General features: G+C 37.8%; 1 long non-coding RNA gene across 3 annotated transcripts in view; it reads left to right on the forward strand.

Annotated features, from left to right (window-relative positions):
- LOC116556892 overlaps nt 1-18,810 on the forward strand; it is a 391,699-nt gene that overhangs the window by 37,583 nt on the left and 335,306 nt on the right. For all 3 annotated transcript variants that reach the window (XR_004271230.1, XR_004271235.1, XR_004271234.1), the window contains exon 3: nt 1,092-1,251. This is a non-coding gene — a long non-coding RNA (uncharacterized LOC116556892). The remainder of the gene's footprint in view (nt 1-1,091; nt 1,252-18,810) is intronic.

Genomic DNA, 18,810 nt, shown 5'->3' on the forward strand with positions numbered 1-18,810 from the left:
CTTAATTCAGACAGTGACCTGCAGGCCTCATTCTGACTGAAGGAGCCATTCAGAATACTTCCAGACAAAAGCAGGGCTTTTTCCTAGCAACCAGATCAAAGCCAAATCTCCCAGAATAGCTCCCTCCCAGGTTTCCTTTGGTGCATAGGTTCACAAGGATTGTAAGGCTCGTGGTATCCAGTTCAAACTTCTCTTTCACACTGCAATGGAAAGGAAAACTCCTGAGGAATTTTCACAGACTCTGAAAGCTGGCAAGCATTGCACAGAGCACTTAATCCTGGGAGAACATGGTGGTCATTGGGAGCATCCCTAACTTTGTTATCGCCTGCATCTGCGTGTACATTCTGTCAGACTCTCAGAGAATGAGGTCTCTGTTTCCTTTCTGCCAGTACCTAATATCAGCTATGCCCAGGAGCCGGCTGATGAAGACTTCCTGTTTGTTTTGAGTCACTGTTAGAGTGATAAATATACTTTAGCTTTCTGCTTCGAGAGGAAAGAAACCAGCTGCCCTGAACTAAAGAGAAAAATGCAGAAATTCCACTGAATGGCCCTGTTATCATGGAGTTTCAAGGGCAGCATAAAAATGAAAACTATAAGCCTGGGCAAAGTGAATAATTTCCATATTAAAGCATTTTGCTGCATGCATAGACCTAAGTTGTTTGCCTTTAATCATTTAGGCGAACCATGCCTTTTTCACTCTTCTAAGACTAACTCAGCATTGTTTAAAATTTTTTTAAGAATGTAAACTTACACTACAGAGTAATGGTGAGCTATATAAATAAACAATTACAGTTGTGGTTTTTTGATCTGACCACAATGCTTTTTTTCTTTTTTGCATGAACATATAATGCTTCTGGATAAACAATAATGTTTACATTGTCAGGGCATCCACTGTTGTATTGAGTCATTTACATACATGATTATTTGGATATAGAGTAACTCAAGAACAAAAGAATATTATAAAATTGTTTAAAACAAGAACAACAGAAAATCCTTTACAGCTTAAATAGCACTTCCTAAATAAACCCGTGGAATTTCTAAGTTGTGTTTAAATCTCATTTTTGTCCTTTTTTTGTTTTGTTTTTGAACAGGTTTTGGGTTTGATGACCAGTGTCCTTTGATTGGAAATTACTATGTTAATTCTGACCTGGAAGACAGTGAATTTAGAATGCCCTGTTGATCTGAACATCTTGATCACTGCCTTTGGTGGGCTTTTTGTTAAGCTTGATGTAGACTTGACTTCTGGAAGCTGTGAGTTGGAAAACATGGCAACAGTTCGCATGAACTTGCAGTGGCTATGAGTTGCGCATTTCCTCCCAATAGGTATGGTCTCTTGAAACTATTTGTAATAGTAGAAGATGAGTAATTTACTAATAATTTATCATAAATCTTATTGTCCAGGATAAAAGAGATGTTTAGTTAGAAAAATCAAAATAAAATTAGCATTAACACTTTTATGATGTCGAATTAGAGATGTAGATATGGAGGCAGAATGGTGTGCATCGGCCTTATGTCAATGTATCTGGTTGCATTTGTAAAGTAAGACTTAAAAAATGCAAATGATTAGCTTTGAGTAAAGAGGTTCTCCAGCATACCAGAGTCAATGATTGTGATATCAACACAGTGGCTTCCTAGATGGGAGAATTACAGTGCTGAAGGCTTAATGGGGAATGGGTCATCAGCCTTTAAAAGCTCACATTAAAAGAAAATCATATGACAGTGGCAACTCATAAAGGAGGACATGCATTTAGAGATGCTCTGCATATTAGTTAAAACAAAGCCAATTATGCTAAATATTCTTTTTACTTTAGAAATATGTTGTGCTGTGCGTCTTTTATATGTTTCACTTTACTGACAGAGGGAGGAGGAGAAGGAAGCATTTTAAAAACATGACTGAGAATGGAAGGATTAAAGGGCCGAATAATATATTGTTTTGTCATAATGGAGACCTGTATGTACATGAACTTAGAGAGAATAGAACCAGAGAATGATGGTATTAGGAGGAGAGAAAAAAATAGCAAAGCCAATATTTTCTGTGGGTAGGAAAGAAGGGTATAAAATTTATTAGGTAAGTGTATTACAAAGCTAAGTATGGCAGGGGACAATTTTAGTTGATATATCTGCTTCTGTATTTTAAGAAGAGGTTAGAATTTGGTAGAAATAGATGAGATAGGGGTTTAGAGTAGGTGTTTTTGGTAAAATCTATCATTTAAAATAAAACGGAACTTTAATTGGGTGGGACCTATCACTTACCAAATGTAAAAAGGTGTGATAAAACAGCCCTTTACTTTTTTCAGCACTATTGAATGTCAAATATCTGCTGAAGTGAAACTATTATGGTCAAATTAATGCTACATATGTCAAATCATCATTCTTCTCAGCAACAGTAATTGCTTAGATTGTTTAAAACCAGCTTTGGTTGTGATGGTACATTTGTGATCCAGCCTTAAGGAATGAAAAGCTGTAGGAATTCTCCCCAGTTACAACCAACATCCATTTCTACATGATTGAATAAGAACATAATAATCACATCTGATGTTTGCAGATTACACTACAATTTATGAAATGCTTTGACTTGTAATACCTCGAGTGGTTCTTGGTTGTGTCTGGTTCTGGTTGTAAACGGGAACAGTAACAGGTGGTCCTCTCTCCTATATCAGTGGCCATGATGCCAGCAATGTGGTTCCTTTTTAGGCGACAGCCATGTCCCCCACCCTGCCTAACATTTCAGGAGCATCTTCCTATGAAGCAGATGCTGGAAAATGAGTATTTTCGAGTGTAGTCACTTGTAGAAAAATGAAATCGAAATGTGTTCATAGCAATTAACCCTGTATTTGCATAAACTTATTGTGACACTGCATTCCTGATCGCAAGAGTTTTAGACTGTTCTTTTGAAGAACATGAGGAATAGGGAGGGGGAATAAGGACTATGAGATATTTAGAATCATTTGCTGTGTGAGTAAAGGGTTTTAAAAAAGAATTCATTTACTAGAAGTGCTGAGGATGAGGAGGGGTTTTTCACAACTATTTTCACACTTATGAGGTGATAAGTCCAGCCCTCACAAAATAAAATGGTAGGTTTCACACTAAACCCACCCAGGCATATTCCTCTAGTCCTCTAACTCACTTATTCTTTGAGAATAAAGAGGCAGAGGTAAGATCACTTGTTCAAATGAATGGCGGAGAGTAGTCCCTGTCGTCCTTGCTTTGCCATGCTGTCTTCCAGATAGATGTATACACCATGCTCTGCATGTCATGTATGGATCTCCAGACTACCACTGCTAGTCTCCAGTGACATTCATTCTAGACCAACAATCTTCTTTGTACTACTATTCTTGATCTTTATATTTAGTGAATTAGACAACTGCATTTATAAACTTTACCACCTAGATTCACACAGTTTCTACCTGTCTTGGGTTCTCTTGACCACCATTTCTATCCTGCTTCAGTTACTCATTGGCATGAATATAATTTACTTTACACCATATTTCACCTCTCAAAATGGCCTATGTGATCACAATCTAGAGTCATGAAATGTTTCTTCAAGTGGAATCAACCTCAGAGATTATTGTAGGGCAATATCTAAAAACCAATGAACAGAATTCTTGTTTACTAACTCTCAGGTTCATTTCTTTAGCATTTTCGCCAAGTCAGGAAATGCCACCCTCATTTACACAGTTGTTGAAAAACTCCTAGGACTCACGCTTGATTCTTATGACCTTCATCACCCCATATCTAGTCACCAGTCAATCTTATCTTATGCTATCCTGAATCTATCCAATTCTTTTTCAAGAGCCAGCCATCATCTCTCGCCTTGATATGGTAAAAGCTTAAAATGCACCTCCTTGCTGCACATGCTCTCACATTTTCCTGTGTTATTTTCTCCATGTCACTTTCTCAAACTTTGTTTACGGATTTGCTTCCTTTGTGATTTTCTGGCTCTGATACCTCTTACTAGGATGTCAGTTCCAGGAGAGTGGAGACATTGAGTATAGAGTGCAGCATCAGAGTCGTTCATTGAATAGTTGTTGAGTAAATGAATTCCTCTTACACAGACTAGAAATGTGGGTCACAAAGAAGTTAAGTGCATTTCTTAGGCTCACAAGATTAGTTAGTAAGTCTACAGCTAGAATTTAGGACTCTTGACTCTCTGTCTAAAGCTCTTGTCATTTATCATATTGTGGCTACTATTGTTATTACCTTGTGAGACTGTATTACATAGATTTAGGAATGCCATCCTCATAGCTTCTGGCTTGCACTGTGGGGCTGTCTGGAAAGTGAGTGCTACTAATTATAAGATCAGTAACTAAGTGGCTGGCTAAAGTCCAAGACAGACCTGTTACACTAAATTCTACTCTTTAGCAAAATTTTAGCATACTGTCCAATGTAGCTTTAAAAACCTATGCAAACTTTAATTTTCCAGGTGATCATTCAATATTATTTTAGTTGTAATGTCACTTTAAAATATAAAACTATTTAATCTTTCTTCCTTTCCTTCTTTCTTTTTCTCTTCTTCCTTCCTTCCTTCCCTTCCTTCCTCTCTTCTTTCCTTTTCTTTCTCTCTTGATGGAGTCTCGCTGTGTTGCCCAGGATGGAGTGCAGTGGCTAGTCACAGGCATGGTCATAGTGACTACAGCCTCAAGTACCAGGTCTCAAGGGATCTTCCTGCCTCAGCCTCCTAAGTGGCTGAGACTATGGGTCCATGCCTTCACACTCAGCCATTTAATTTTTAATGTACTTTTTCCTTCTGTCTCTGAGAAGTACATTTCCACCTTTTAAGACATATCTTTCTTCCTATACTTGTGTTTTGAGTCCAATTTTCCAGCCTCTTCTGAGACTTTGTTTACTCACGTAACTATAGCCTCTTTCCTAAAACCCTGCCTTTTCCTCTTCACTGTCTTCATTTGTGAGCTACAGTGCATGGGCATTAGAATCGGGACCTCAGCTGAATCCAGGCTCTCCCACTTACAAGAAGTGGACAGGTTACTTTATTCTTCTGAAACTTGATTTCCTTGCACATAAAATGGGGATAAGGGAGGGCAATTGTGTAGATTAAGTAAAAAGCATGTAAACTTCTTAACATAGAGTATGCGCCAAATGATAGCTATAAATATTATAAAAACAACCAGATTTTACTTATCTGAAAAGAAAAAAACATGAATAGAAATGAAGATACCTCCAACATTCTCTTAGCTATGTTCTCCCTAATTATTTACCCTTCATTGCCTATCAATTATGTTCATGGGCAAAATTCTTGAGAAATAAGCTCTATATGTTTCCCTTTCTCATAATATTGTTATATCTGAACAGACTAGAACCGTGTTGTTCAGTGTCCAATGCAAGCCATGGTTATTACTAGAAATTTTCTATTTCTCATGTGTCTATGTTCTTACATTGTATTGTGAATCCCAGTCACTTAGGAGAATCAGGCAAAGTTCACTAAGCTAGCTTTGTGGTCTAAGATAGCTAGGATTTCCTACTGCAGGAGAAATATTCCATAGTCTTCCAAAGACCATCGGAAGAACCATGTGGCATCAAGTAACCTGCCTAACTGAGTGGTGGGTTTGTGGATAGAGTTCTAGTCAAGATCAATATATTTATGAATAGAGAGGTGTGCCACTATTTGGAGGAGACTGAAAACAGAAATTTAGAGGGGATCACATTGCCAATACAGGAAACATGTCTCTTTAGGTGATTCTCCCCCAGATGATGCACCATTTTTTAGAGCTAAGGGTGCCACTGGAAGGTGCATCTGAAGACAGAACTTTGCAGGAAGTTAGTGGGCAATGATGATCCATTCACCATAGCAAATCTACTCTTGGGAAAGGTGAGACGTGACTGGTTCTCTCAGAAATGCCAGAAAAATCTTGCCATAGATTGTGTAGATCTGTCTATGGTGAGAGACTTCATCTGAAGATCATGAAGAACACTGGGTAGCTGCTCAGTTGGCTTGTAAATAATAATGACTTACTACGTTTTTTGACTTTCTTTCTTTCTTTCTTTTTTTCTTTTTTTTTTTTTTTAACTAAATGTCCTTCTGCTACACAAAGTAACCAGAGTTCTTGCAAGTGTAGTTTCCAAGTATCTGCTGTGGGGCTCCAAACCAAAGGATGGGAAGCATCTAGACAGTTGCCTAGGTGTTAGTGCTGCATCCTTCCCTGGAAGAAAAGAGGCTTCTCCAATATAAAACTTGAGCAGCACCCCAGGTTGCACTCATTCTTATTTTTCTATCCCAAATGTGTATTACCCTACCTGGCCAAATACAAACTACCAGTTCCATGCTTACCTAACCCATACTTAAGGAATAAAATACCTACCACATGTTTCTCCTAACAGCTAAAATTATTTGAGCCAACAATTTCAAATGTTTTATTTTAGTTGGAATACTACAAAAATTCAGTTAATGAAGATTAAATTGGGTCAACCTTAATAGAACTATGTTATATTCAGGTCTTATGTAAAGTACCACAGGCATTTTTAGACCTCTGGGGTGCCTCTTGGTATGGGGTCTTTCAAGGGTTTTACTTGTAACAAGGACTAGTTTGCTTGAATAGAGAGTGAATCTATCTCCTTTTATTGTTTTGTATTATATTTATTATCATTTTTATCTTCACTGTGTGCCAAACAGTTTTCCATGGAATGATTTATTCTAATAATTAAAATAAGGCAATATTCTTTTGGTGGATGACTGTTTTGTCTGAATTATAAAATATAATTTGCCTTTTTCTTTGTACCATTGTTCCAGAAAAGATTCATCTTTAATTAGTTTGAGGTGTACTATGGCTTACCTTTGTCTCCAAGTAAAAGATTTTTCTTTTTCAAAAACAGATGAATTCTAAGTTGACAAGGTAAAAAATCTGCAGTAAGATGAAAAATGCTAAGATTTCCCGTTAAGAAGTTGCTTCTAAGTTACTACAATTGAGCATTAGGTACTGAACACCTATTAATGAAATACTTTGTTTGCATTGTGGTAGATGTAAATTAGGTGACTCACTTTCTCCATCTCTTTCTCTATATTTATTTTTAATTCTATTATGAAGCAGGAACTAGGACTAAATGAAATTAAAGCATCCTTTTGGTTTGATCGGCCTCATATTCTTCAAAGAGCTAAGTAGGACTCAGAGCATGTCCCCCTTTTATTAATAACGAAAGTGAGACGCTGGAAGATTTTATAAGCTCAGAATAGCAGATTAAGTATCAAGACTATAGCCCACTGAACAACACTGCTATGTTTAAATTGATACTGTTCAATATTGCCCTCAGACCATTTTAATACTTAATATTGTAGGATAGCCACAGAAAAATAGAGTAATGAAAAACACACATTATATTTTGTTGCTTTCATTTTTGTTGGAAGGGGTTTTCACTTTAAATGGAAAAGAACCTAAGATAAATAATGGACCTAGAGCATCTATGGTTTCTGTTGCATTGAAAATTTCTCCTGTAGAATGGTGGCCATTTCTTTCTATCGAAAAAATCTATTTTGTTTTTCTCTTAACTAAAGCAATTCATGAACATTATAGAAAATTTAGGAGGCACAGATAGATAACATGAAGAAACTTAGAAACCATGCTCAATCTCACAACTTAAAAAAATCACCATCGTTAACATTTTGGTGCACATCCTTTTGGATACGTCACCCATGCATGTATATGCACATTTTTAAAAAGAGTGCAAATCTTACTGTAACCTTTAAAATCTCTATTCACATAAGAATGTATATTGGATACATTTCAGTGTCATTAAATAGTCTTTCACAATGCTCTTTGTCTTGGCCACACCATTATTTATTTAATCAATCCCCAAGTGCTGAGCATTAAGGTTGTTTCCAATCTTTTCAAGATTATAAATATGGTTGGCGTAAGTGTTCCATGTAGCCAAATGTTTGCCCACATGCCTGATTATTTCCTTAGAGCATATTTCTTGAAGTGGAATTGCTGAGTCAAGCATGTAATGAAGTTTAGACATTTTAGTACCCTTTTCTTCAGAAATATTATATTATTCACATACTAATTTATTTGTAGTTCATCAGTTTGGTATTTTTAAACCTCACAGTTACTCCTTTTGTAAAATTTAAACATATGGACTGTGTGGCACTCCAAATTGGTAATAATAGGGTCCAAAGGAATTGGCTAAATTCTAGAATGCCCTGATTATTTCAGTTGTATTAATTTGGCATAATTCTTTTTCCTCCCTGCTTTTAGCTAGCTGTATTTGTATCCATCATATGTTTTACTATTCTTCTGCAGAAAGTTTCTAAGAAATTGAAAAAGGGAGCCCAAAAGTTGCAGGCTTAAATGGAGTATTAACCCTCAATCCAAACTCAGGCAAATGTCACCCATTAATCATAGGCCAATGTAAAAAGCAAGAATCGTGATAATATTAACCAGAAAAAGGTTCAAGGATAACTCTGAAGCAGAGCATGTAACCCATTCACTCAAGAGGGTATAATGCCAATTAATGTGCTCACCACTGGCAAATTTTCCCAAGCTCATCCAGGTTTTCTGCTCAGATGACATCTGTAGGAAAAAGGCCTAGACATAATTTCATCCTTTAATCTTGTCTTTTCCAAACTGTTATTTTTTTCCTTTGCAAAATTTTATATGGAGTTTGGTAGATATTATGTATTTTTTATGCTTTTAGAGTTTAAATTATAAAAAATTATAATACTTTTTGATATTTTCAATTATGTCTATAAACCTCTTTATAAAACATAAAATCTATTTGTGAGACATGTACCAGCAGAGAAAAGCAATTAAAATGTCAACCTTTCAATCAAATCTTTCTCCACTTCCACAGTAAAAAAGTTTCAAGCCTCAAAAAGGAACTTGATTCTCGGCAATTTTAGCTTAAAATGCTTCTTCAGCTTTTCTTAGACTTTGGCCATCTCAAAACGCAAGTGAAGACAAAATTGGCCCATAAGATTAATTTTTGGTGAATGAACTTATATCTTAAAAACTAAGCTGTTTCACTTCCTCATGAAAAAACAAATTTCTTGAAGATAAGTTTCCATTTCATGTTTGTAATCCTGAAGTGCCTAATCTTTGATACATATTTGGGTGGAATGAATAAAAATATCATATGTCCCCACAAAAGCAAGATATTTTTATTACTGGCTACATATTGCAGTGGAGACGTCGCCTAAGATAGGAAAGGGTCAAAATGTCCAGTTTCTCCTTCCTGTGGTAACAGCTACTAGTCATTAGGCAAGTTACTAAATCTCGCCAAATTTTAGTTTTTATAGTTATAAAATGATGAAACAAATTTTCTCTTTAGAGAACGGATGCTTTGAGATCAAGAAAAATGAAATAATATAAATATTGCCTAACCTGGTCAGTTCATAACAAATGAAAATTATTATTATTTTGAAGATGTGTTACTGTCTTCTCTATTAAAATTCTTATTTTCCTATGTTTGGGCTGGAATGATAAGCTGTCAACTTTTTTAGTAGATAGTATTTAATTTTATTTTAAAAATAATACCTAAGGATTTTAAAATAGAAACGGCAATTACATGTGCACATGATATTATAAATGTATTTAATTATTTTTCTTTCTTTTGCTTCCTTCTTGTTTTTAATTGAAGGGTAACATACTTGCAGAAAAGTGCCCAAATCATTGGTGAAGAAGCCCATTTAAACTGCAACTTGATCAAAAAATCAGCATGTCGGAGATTCCTCCATGCCCTTTCTAATCACTACCTAACTCCCTCCACCCCAAAGGGGACCAGGATCCCAGCTGCCAATACTATCACTTAGTTTTCCAGGATATCATGTCAAAATGGAGTGGAATCAGGGTATCTGCTAAGGTGACAGCAGATTCACCTCTGGGCAATTTATCTCTGGGCTTGAATTCTGTTTTTTAAAATTAAGGAGGCTAAAGCTTTAAGGTTCTTTTCCATCTTAACATTTAATGAGTCTGCGAAAAGACACTCAGTGTGTTTAAGTTAGCACTATTTTTGTGCAGCATCCACTGTGGTTTTTCAGCTCAGGTGGAAGTTCACAGGAGGCATGTGCTAAACGGGATGTGCCCAGTTAACTGTATTATCTACCATGAATAAAACCAAACTCCTAACCCCAATTGGGCCCAAGAGGAGTAGGTGAGTGAGGACTGATGAAACTGAAGGTACTGAGGGAATTCCACTTCTCTCTCCGTGCTGGAAACATTGCCTCAAAGCATTCTCTTCTGGTTGGTTCCCTGGGCAGCAGCACCGTACACAAAGAGCAGAAAATTCCCTATAATTTGATCATTTTAGATGTACCATTCAATTGTGGAATGAATATAAACTTCTGCCATTTAGCAATTAAGATACTGTTTGGGTAGCAATGGAGACTACATAAGTAATTAAGATCTCCTTTTTGTCTTACTGGTATCTAGAAGGAACCTATCATTCTATGACTTCTGTCCTCAGAAGCTGAGTGAGATGAGGAAGAACAAATTAGGATAACTTCCTCCAAAAGACAAGACAGTAAGCCCTGCTGCCTTCCTCCAGTCTGTGGCACATGCTGTGCCACGGTTTGAGTTTTCTGTCATTGTAGAAGTCTTTTTATCATGAGGAATTTATTTAAATGGTTTTACTCAATAATGTCTCCTGAACATTTTCTTCACAGGGAAGGATTCATTTTTAAGGCAACCAAAGAGTTAAGTGAGTGAGAACCTACATTCTAATATGCCCAGGACCCTGAGACACTAAGTCCCTGAGGGAAACTACACAAATCTCTAGAACTTGAAGGACATATTACCCTAATACTTCCTGTTCCGGGCCTGAACAACAACACGTCTTGCCCCCTGACCCAAAGTAATCTCTTCCCCAAGATGTTCATGTGGAGAGGTAGAACTGAAGTCTCTTTCCCTTGGTAAACACTGCAAACAACCACATGGCCCACAGAAACAACAACAACTTGATTGCTCCCAATCGCAGTGCCTCAGAGTCTGTTTTCAGTTCCTGCTCATGGCCTCCCAGGTTAGGCACATGGTCAACCAGACGTTTCCATGATATTATGTGCCACATCTTGATCCAACGTTAGGAAGGGCAAGAGACACACACATAGCCTCCTCTGTTTCGTTATGGAAGGTGTCTTTCCACTCCTTCTGCAGGGGAGCCCATATTCAACGGAGAATGAGCAGTTGTCTCCCCTGTAGCCTTGTCAGTTGAGGAGAATGCTTTCTGCTTACCTTTGGGAAAATTGCTAAAATCAGTTACACTCCCAACCAGCGTTCCCCCTGGCTCCTCCAATGTCCAACAAGAAACCCAACCCCCAAAATCTAAACACCAGACAAGTAGCTTGAAAAATGAAAATAAATGTTCAAATCTAAAAGCTGTGTGCTTCTGTGATTGAAAATCTTTTTCTTAGCAAGTGGGAGTTGCTTTCATCATTGCTGGTCATATGTTTTTGTTTTTCATTTTCTGGTGGAGAAGTTTTCTAGGGTATTTTTCAAACTTTCCAGCTTAGCAAAGCGTTGGCTAAAATTGAAAAGAGAACTAGGCGTCGAGTCGGAGGCAGCATTAGGTTTGTTCTTGTTGGGGGGGGGGGGGGGAGCAGGTTGCTGACACAGCGAAAATAAGACAAAACATTTGAAACTTCTGGCTTTGTACTTCTCAAATGCCTCTTTTAGAAATCGCTTAAGTCGTTATTAACATCCACCACCCACCTTCCCTTTTTGGTCCTGACATTGGGTAATAATAGATAATGTTGACATATGTTCCCTGCTGGTCAGAAATACTATACTTCTGTGAAAGGTAACATTTTCAAGCTATGACAAAATGTATTTTACTTGGACAGAACATTAGTTATTGGACTAATCTCAGAATGTGGGCTGTGGGGTAAAAGTTTTAACATTTTAGTTGTGGGAGAAAGTTTGTTGGGAGAGTAAAAGCATCAGTATGGGGTGTGTTTAGCTTTCACCATTTCCAAAGGTATTGGCTTGCTGTCAGACTCTCATGTCCTTAGGAATGTAAAGGAAACATTCTCAGTATGTATGAAGAACAGCTGTCCATGGACACAGCAACTTTTAAAAATGATTACACCCAACTTTTCTGCAGTATGGATTATGGAATCAAAAAATATTTTTTCACTGTGTACCAAAGAATTCTGTTTTACAGGCCAGTTTTGAAGCTTTTAACTGCATGAGACATATGCTGCAGTTCTGTTGTTTGTTCTCCATGTGATGTACTATGAAATGTGTTTTTTAAAAAGGGGGGAAAAGAGGAGAAAGGGAGACAGTGAGAGAGACGAAAGCGTGCAAATTCTTCTGATCAAATGTGGTCTTCAAAACTACTTTTGAAACTAATTTAGGGGATGAGTTAGGAAATGCCCCAGCTGGCTTCCATGCTACCAAAGTCTGAACAGCCCTTTGCAAAACTGGAAAAATTGATTTTGTTTTGAAGGCTCACACAGACTTTAGTGTTGTGGAAGTTGGACAGAGTTTTTATTGAATCTGGTCCTTTGTGTTTTATGACAGTCTGAATGGGTGTTAAGATTCCATGAATAAATCCCCTGCCATTTCTGAAATTTCTGATATAAACATGAGCTCCGTCAATTTGTTCTCTGCACAAATGTCTTTCAGAATGTTAACAAACATGGTGCATTGATGAGTGGGCTGGCCTATGGAGTACAGTCTGCTTTACTTGATAGGGCATGTTACTATGATTTTTCTTTTGTTTCTCAATGCTACGGCCACCCAGAAATAGGGGCTGCTGGGAGATGGTGACCTTCAAGACTTGAGGACACGGGAGAGTTAGCTCAAGTCTGGTTGGAGAAGTGGTGTTAACGGCCTTCAATTGAAAGTCTGGCCAGACACCACATCAAGGAGATTGTGGATTGGCCCTCAGGAAATGTATTAATTCTTTTTTAAGTGCCTCAGGTGAATTACTTAGACACAGATAGCAAAGAAAATAACATATTTTAAAAATATTATCTTTCTATATTCTGCATGTTTGTAATTTTTCAGTGTACTTTAAACTCAAATGTCAAATTGATAATACCCTAAAATTAGCTTCCAACTAAATAGTATAATTTAAAGCAAGCAAGCCAAAAAAATTAAGTCTCAGCTTTTATGATAAAAATTAGGTCATGTACAGCATAAACACTTTTGAAGGAGAATTACGATAGAGTTTCAGGAAATGTTATGTTCCACAATTAATGGTGGTAAAAAGTTGCATATTGTTATAATTTGAAGTTTTGTAATATGTAACTACCATTATAGGTATCATTCTGAACCTAGCATTGGGTTTTCATTTTGAAGCACAAGCCCAAATCTTAGTGGCCTAATCTTATTCTTCAGATATTTAATGCCCAGACGGGAGCTGTGATGGCTCCTAAGAATTTATTATGTGGTTAAACTGCCCAACAGTGTCCAGCTCTTTACTTAGTTTTTACATAATTGCCCTTGTAGGGCGGTTGTCTGGTATATGGAGCCATTCCCTACCCATATTCTCCTCTACACATTGCTCTTCATGGGGACTTGGTACAGAACCTGGGTCATCAGTTTGATTCCATTTTCATTCATGTTGAAATCAATGCACTAACGGGGATGTTTCATGGGAGAATTTAATACACTCTGTTATTGGCATTATAAATTGAGCCAGTTACTTGATGTAGCTCTCTTTGTGGTCAAATTCTGCCTTCTGTTTCTTACTTGAAATTCCCATTGAAGTAGTAATTACCAAGTGAAAGAATACTAAAAATGTTCAGCCAAATTCTGTTCTAAGTTGCTATCATGTAACTCCCGATGAAGTTAATTATGACTTAGTAAGAACTAGTGCTACAGCATCTTAAGGGCTTTGGAACTCTGTGATCTGCCATCCAAGACACCAGGCCAGCAGCCTGCCTTTAAATATCTCATTTTAAGAGGTGAATTGACTCTGTTGAAGGTAAGAAATGGCTATTGCCAGTAACTATATGTGTAATGGGGCTTAAGTAGTAGAATTTAACATCTTTGAACTTCAGGAAGTTTGATGTTTTTGTAGTTTTCCTCTTTGGGGAAGTCTGTTTCATAGAAGCTTTAATTCTCTTTAGTGTGCTGAGTCCATTGATATGAGTTACCTCCTGTCCCATTCTCCCAAGCATCCTCTAACTGTAATAGTGGATAATTTTTATTTCCATTAATTATAAAACATTTGCTTAAGTCATCACTGCTTAGCTATTATTTCCTGGGGCTAAACCATTATCTTCCTTAAATACAGATGTTTATATTATGCATAATATAATTTCTTTCATAAGAATTCATTATAACTTTTCAAAATGCTTTGGTTCTCATTTAGCATATGTGTCAGTTTAGTCTTTAATTTTTTTTTTCTATGGAAAAAAGGGCTCTGTGACCCACTGGATAACAATACATTATGTGCCATACTTGCAGGATTTTGTCATTGTGCAAATAGGATTTCACAGGAAGGAGCAGAACATTACCCATGGTTTGGTATGAACAAAAGTCACAATTAGGCCATCTGCTGAGTAGTCCCAGAGTAAGACATTTTTGGAAGTTGGTATATGGGGCTGACCAGCCTCTGGGATTCTCTAGTTAGTACCTGAGGACCCTGGTGGCCCAGAGACTATCTTAATGTATGTATTGGGAACCCAGCAGTTCAGAGAAAAGGTGATGGATAGTGACTTTTGCAGGAGTTTAAAGTCAGTTGAGACTGGATTCACTTTAAAAGGCTTTCTAGGTCAGTGCCATAAAACAATCAACTCATCCTTGGAATAGACTGGGTTTGGCAAGGCCTAATTTTACTGCCTTGGGGGTTGCCCAAGAGTTCAAAGCTACTTTCCTGTATGTTGCTAACAAAGCTATTGGGGGCAAAAGAGGCTCTGAAAATTCAGTTTCAAAATTAGAAGCATAGGATCTCAGGTCTAGGAGGAACTTCTTTTTTCTCCCTTCTTTCTCTCATTTCTTTCCTTCTACATCTTCCTTCCCTTTTTCCTTCTCTCTATAAGCATTTGTTGACCTCCTAGTATTTTCCAGGCATTGTAATGGCCACTGGGTATAAAGAAGGAAAGACATAATTCCTGCTTAGGAGGAATTCATATTCTAGTTGGGGTGATGCTCAAGAAAAGCAACAATTATAGAGGTGATCTTGCATATGGGAACACTAAGGAGGGGACCCAGAGTGTGCAAGATTTTTAAGGCCTTGACCACTGAAAAGATTGTTGTTTTCCTTTGTAATTAAACATAAAAACAATGTTAAACCATAAAGTCAGTGGAAGACCAATAAAGTTTTGGTTTTGCCCCGGATATTTTGTTGTTTTCAAAAAAACTCTTTTAAAATAAAATGATTTTTTGTTTTTGTTTCTTGGAGACAAAGTCTCACTTTGTTGCCCAGGCTGGAGCACAACAGCACAATCTCAGCTCACTGCAACTCTTGCCTCTTGGTTTCAAGCGATTCTCTTGTCTCAGCCTCCTGAGTAGCTGGGATTACAGGCACATGTCACCGTGCCTGGATGATTTTTTGTATTTTTAGTAGAGACAGGGTTTTACCATGTTGGCTAGGCTGGTCTTGAACTCCTAACCTCAAGTGATCCACGGCCTCAGCCTTCCAAAATACTGGGATTACAGGTGTGAGCCATTACACCCGGCCCAGTGAAATGATTTTGAATTAATTTTTTTTCTCAGCTTTTTGATCATCTAGCACTGAAGACCTGTTTGATCATCTGGCCTTGAAGACTCCTGATCCATGCTGGGCTTTCGGAGAAGACTTCTAAGAGGAAATGCTAGAGTCGAACCTTGAATAACTTAAAGTTATATAGGTCGTGATGGAGTGGTAAAGTGCGCTAGCTGGGGTCGTGGGGAGGGAAGGATTTTGTGGGTGGTGTATGCTATGGGGCAGGTAAAATTCTCTGTGTAAATGTATCGAGAAAAAAAAAGTGGTGCCTGTGGTTTGGTGTGGTTGTAATATAGAATTGGAATTTATGGAAATTAGGGCCTGTTGTGACATGTTGAAGGCTTTGGATGCCGTCTGCAACAAATGAGAAAACACAGAATTTTGAGTAAGAGAACAACACTTCAGAATAATAATTCACGTGACAGAGTTGAGAAGAGACTTGGGGCTGGAATTGAGGCTGGTGGTGACGAGACCAATTGGGAAGCTATTGTATCATTTCCAGAAAATAGTGGGAGAGCCTCTTCAGGGCATGTGAAATTTAAATGTTTGGGGATGAGAGAGGGAAGGTTCCCAGAATGGCGTTTATGTGTCTGGCTGTTTGGCTTGCTGGTGAGTGATTTCATTCATTGAAATTTGAAAATTAGGCAAAAAAACATACCTAGAAGGGAATGGTAGGTTCTATGTTACACATCTTGGATTTGATGTGTTTCTAAGACCTCAAGTGGTGAGTTATGTTGGCTTAGCCTAAGAGAAACACTGTCTGTACATCTTGGAGCCAGCAATTTGAGGCTGAAGGGGGTTGAGAGGGCTCCTTCTGTGCCATAATAACGTATTGGAATTTATTTTTATTCTCAATTCCATCTATTCATGCCTGATTCAATTTACTCTATATTTGCAAATCTCTACTAATATATGTGTTTGTGTGTTAGCTGGTATGAATCTCTGTTGACCATGGAACACTCTTTCTCAGCCACTAACATTGAATCTTACACTGAGCCGATCAAATGTTTTAATTTTGTGTGGCAATAATTCACCTTGATCCAAGTCCTCTGATCTCAGGTAAATACAGAGAAATTCTGCTCTTGCCTCTCACCTATGGCCTGCTAGGGTAGAAGGGGCTAGAGGTGGGTCAGTTGTGGAAGTTGAACCAGGAGCAAATGATAATTTTTTGGATCAAATGATAATTTCGCAGGCCCAGCTCTGCGAACTCTCCAGATACTGGTCCTGGACATTTCATTGATATCAGAAATAGGAGCCTGGGGACAAGTGAACTAACTGTTCTTAAACAAGAGGTGCTTAGCTAGGCTCCATGATCTGCCAGTGCTGGATTGCCTGGTAGGGACTGTTAAAGAACGTGGGATCAGCCCACATTGGAGTTCCAGCTCTTAACATTCAGCAGCTGTGAAAAACAAAACAAAACACACAAACAAAAACTTCCTGCAATCACATTTCCTTATATGTAAACAGGGATGATAATAATATTCACCTTACAGGGTTGTGGCTTGGATGAAATGAGATGGAGCATGATATAGTTCTTAACAAGTGGCTTGACACTTCTCAGTATGCCATAAATTTAGCTAGTATTAGATTTATGGATGGATTTCAGGGAGTTTGTGAACACCTGATTTGTACACATTGTTTTGTAAGAATGTGTGGAAGTACATATTATTTTTTCTCTGTGAGATAGTACAGCATATGGCTTTCATTGGAGTCTCAAAGTAGTCCTAACTTAAAAACAACAATGACAAAAATCCCCCAAACAAACAACAAAACCTAAAACAAAGTTAAGGTTAAGAAAGACCATCCTAGACAAAGTGGTTAAACAGTTGCTTTCTTTTTAATAGACTTAATTTTTTTTTAACCATTTTAGGTTCACAGCCAAATTAAAAGGAAAGTACAGAGAGTTCCCACACACCTTCTGCCCCCCACACTCACAGCCTTCCCCACTATCTCCATCGCACCCCAGAGTGATAAGTTTGCTATAATCAATGAACCTGCATTGAAACACCATTATCAGTCAAATTTCATAGTTTACATTAGGGTTCACTCTTGGTGTAGTATGTTCTATGGGCTTTGGCAAATGTATAATGACATGTATTCACCATTGTAGTATCATACAGAATAGTTTCACGTCTTAAAATATTGTCTGTGCTCCTCCTATGCATCCCACCCTCCCCCTTAACTTCCAGTAACCACTGATCTTTCTACTGTCTCCAAATATTGGCATTTGCCTTTTCCAGAATGTCATATAACTGGACTCATACAGTATGTAGCCTTTTCACACCGGTTTCTTTCACTTAGTATTATGTATTTAAGTTTCCTCCATGGCTTTTCGTGGCTTGCTAGCTTATTTCTTTTTAGTGATGAATAATATTCTATTGTCTGGATGTACCATAGTTTATCCATTCACTACTGACTGACATCTTGGTTGCTTTTTCAAGTTGTGGCAATTGTGCATAAATCTGCTATAAACATCTTTTTTTTTTTTTTTTTTTTTTGAGATAGGGTCCTACTCTGTTGCCCATACTCTGTTGCCTGGGCTGGAGTGGAATGGCATGATCACAGCTCACTGCAGCCTGACCTCCCCAGGCTCAGCGATCCTCCCACCTCAGCCTCCCTAGTAGCTGGGACCACAGGCATGAGCCACCACACCTGGCTAATTTTTGTATTTTTTTGTATAGATGGGGTTTCATCAATTTTGTATTTTTTTGTAGAGATGAGGTTTTGCCATGTTGCCCAGGTTGGTCTCAAACTCCTGGACTCAAGCAATCCACCTGCATTGACTTCCCAAAGTGCTGGGATTACAGGTGTGAGCCATTGCGTCCGGCCTAACATCTTTGCACCAGGATTTTTTGTGGACCTAAGTTTTCAACTCATTTGGGTAAACCCCGAGGAAGATGATCAATGCTTTCTCTCCTTGTATTTTATAAATCTTTCCAATTATATTTTCTCCTGCAAACATTCCTGAGACCATCCATCCTGCCTGGATAAGTTTACTTTGTGCTATCATCCACCACCCATCCTGCCCAGATAAATTTACTTTATGTTACCTTCCTTTCATCTTCCTCCTCCTCAACCAGGTGATAGGATCATACCATTATCCACAGCAGCCTGTGTTCTCTACTGGCATACAGTCTCCCTAAGAAGGACTCCACACTGAATACTTTTTTTTTTTTTTTTTTTTGAGACGGAGTTTCGCTCTTGTTACCCAGG

This window comes from Sapajus apella, unplaced genomic scaffold, assembly GCF_009761245.1.
Source record: "Sapajus apella isolate SASKATOON/1434 unplaced genomic scaffold, GSC_monkey_1.0 scaffold18, whole genome shotgun sequence".
In the NCBI taxonomy this organism is placed as follows: Eukaryota; Metazoa; Chordata; class Mammalia; order Primates; family Cebidae; genus Sapajus; species Sapajus apella.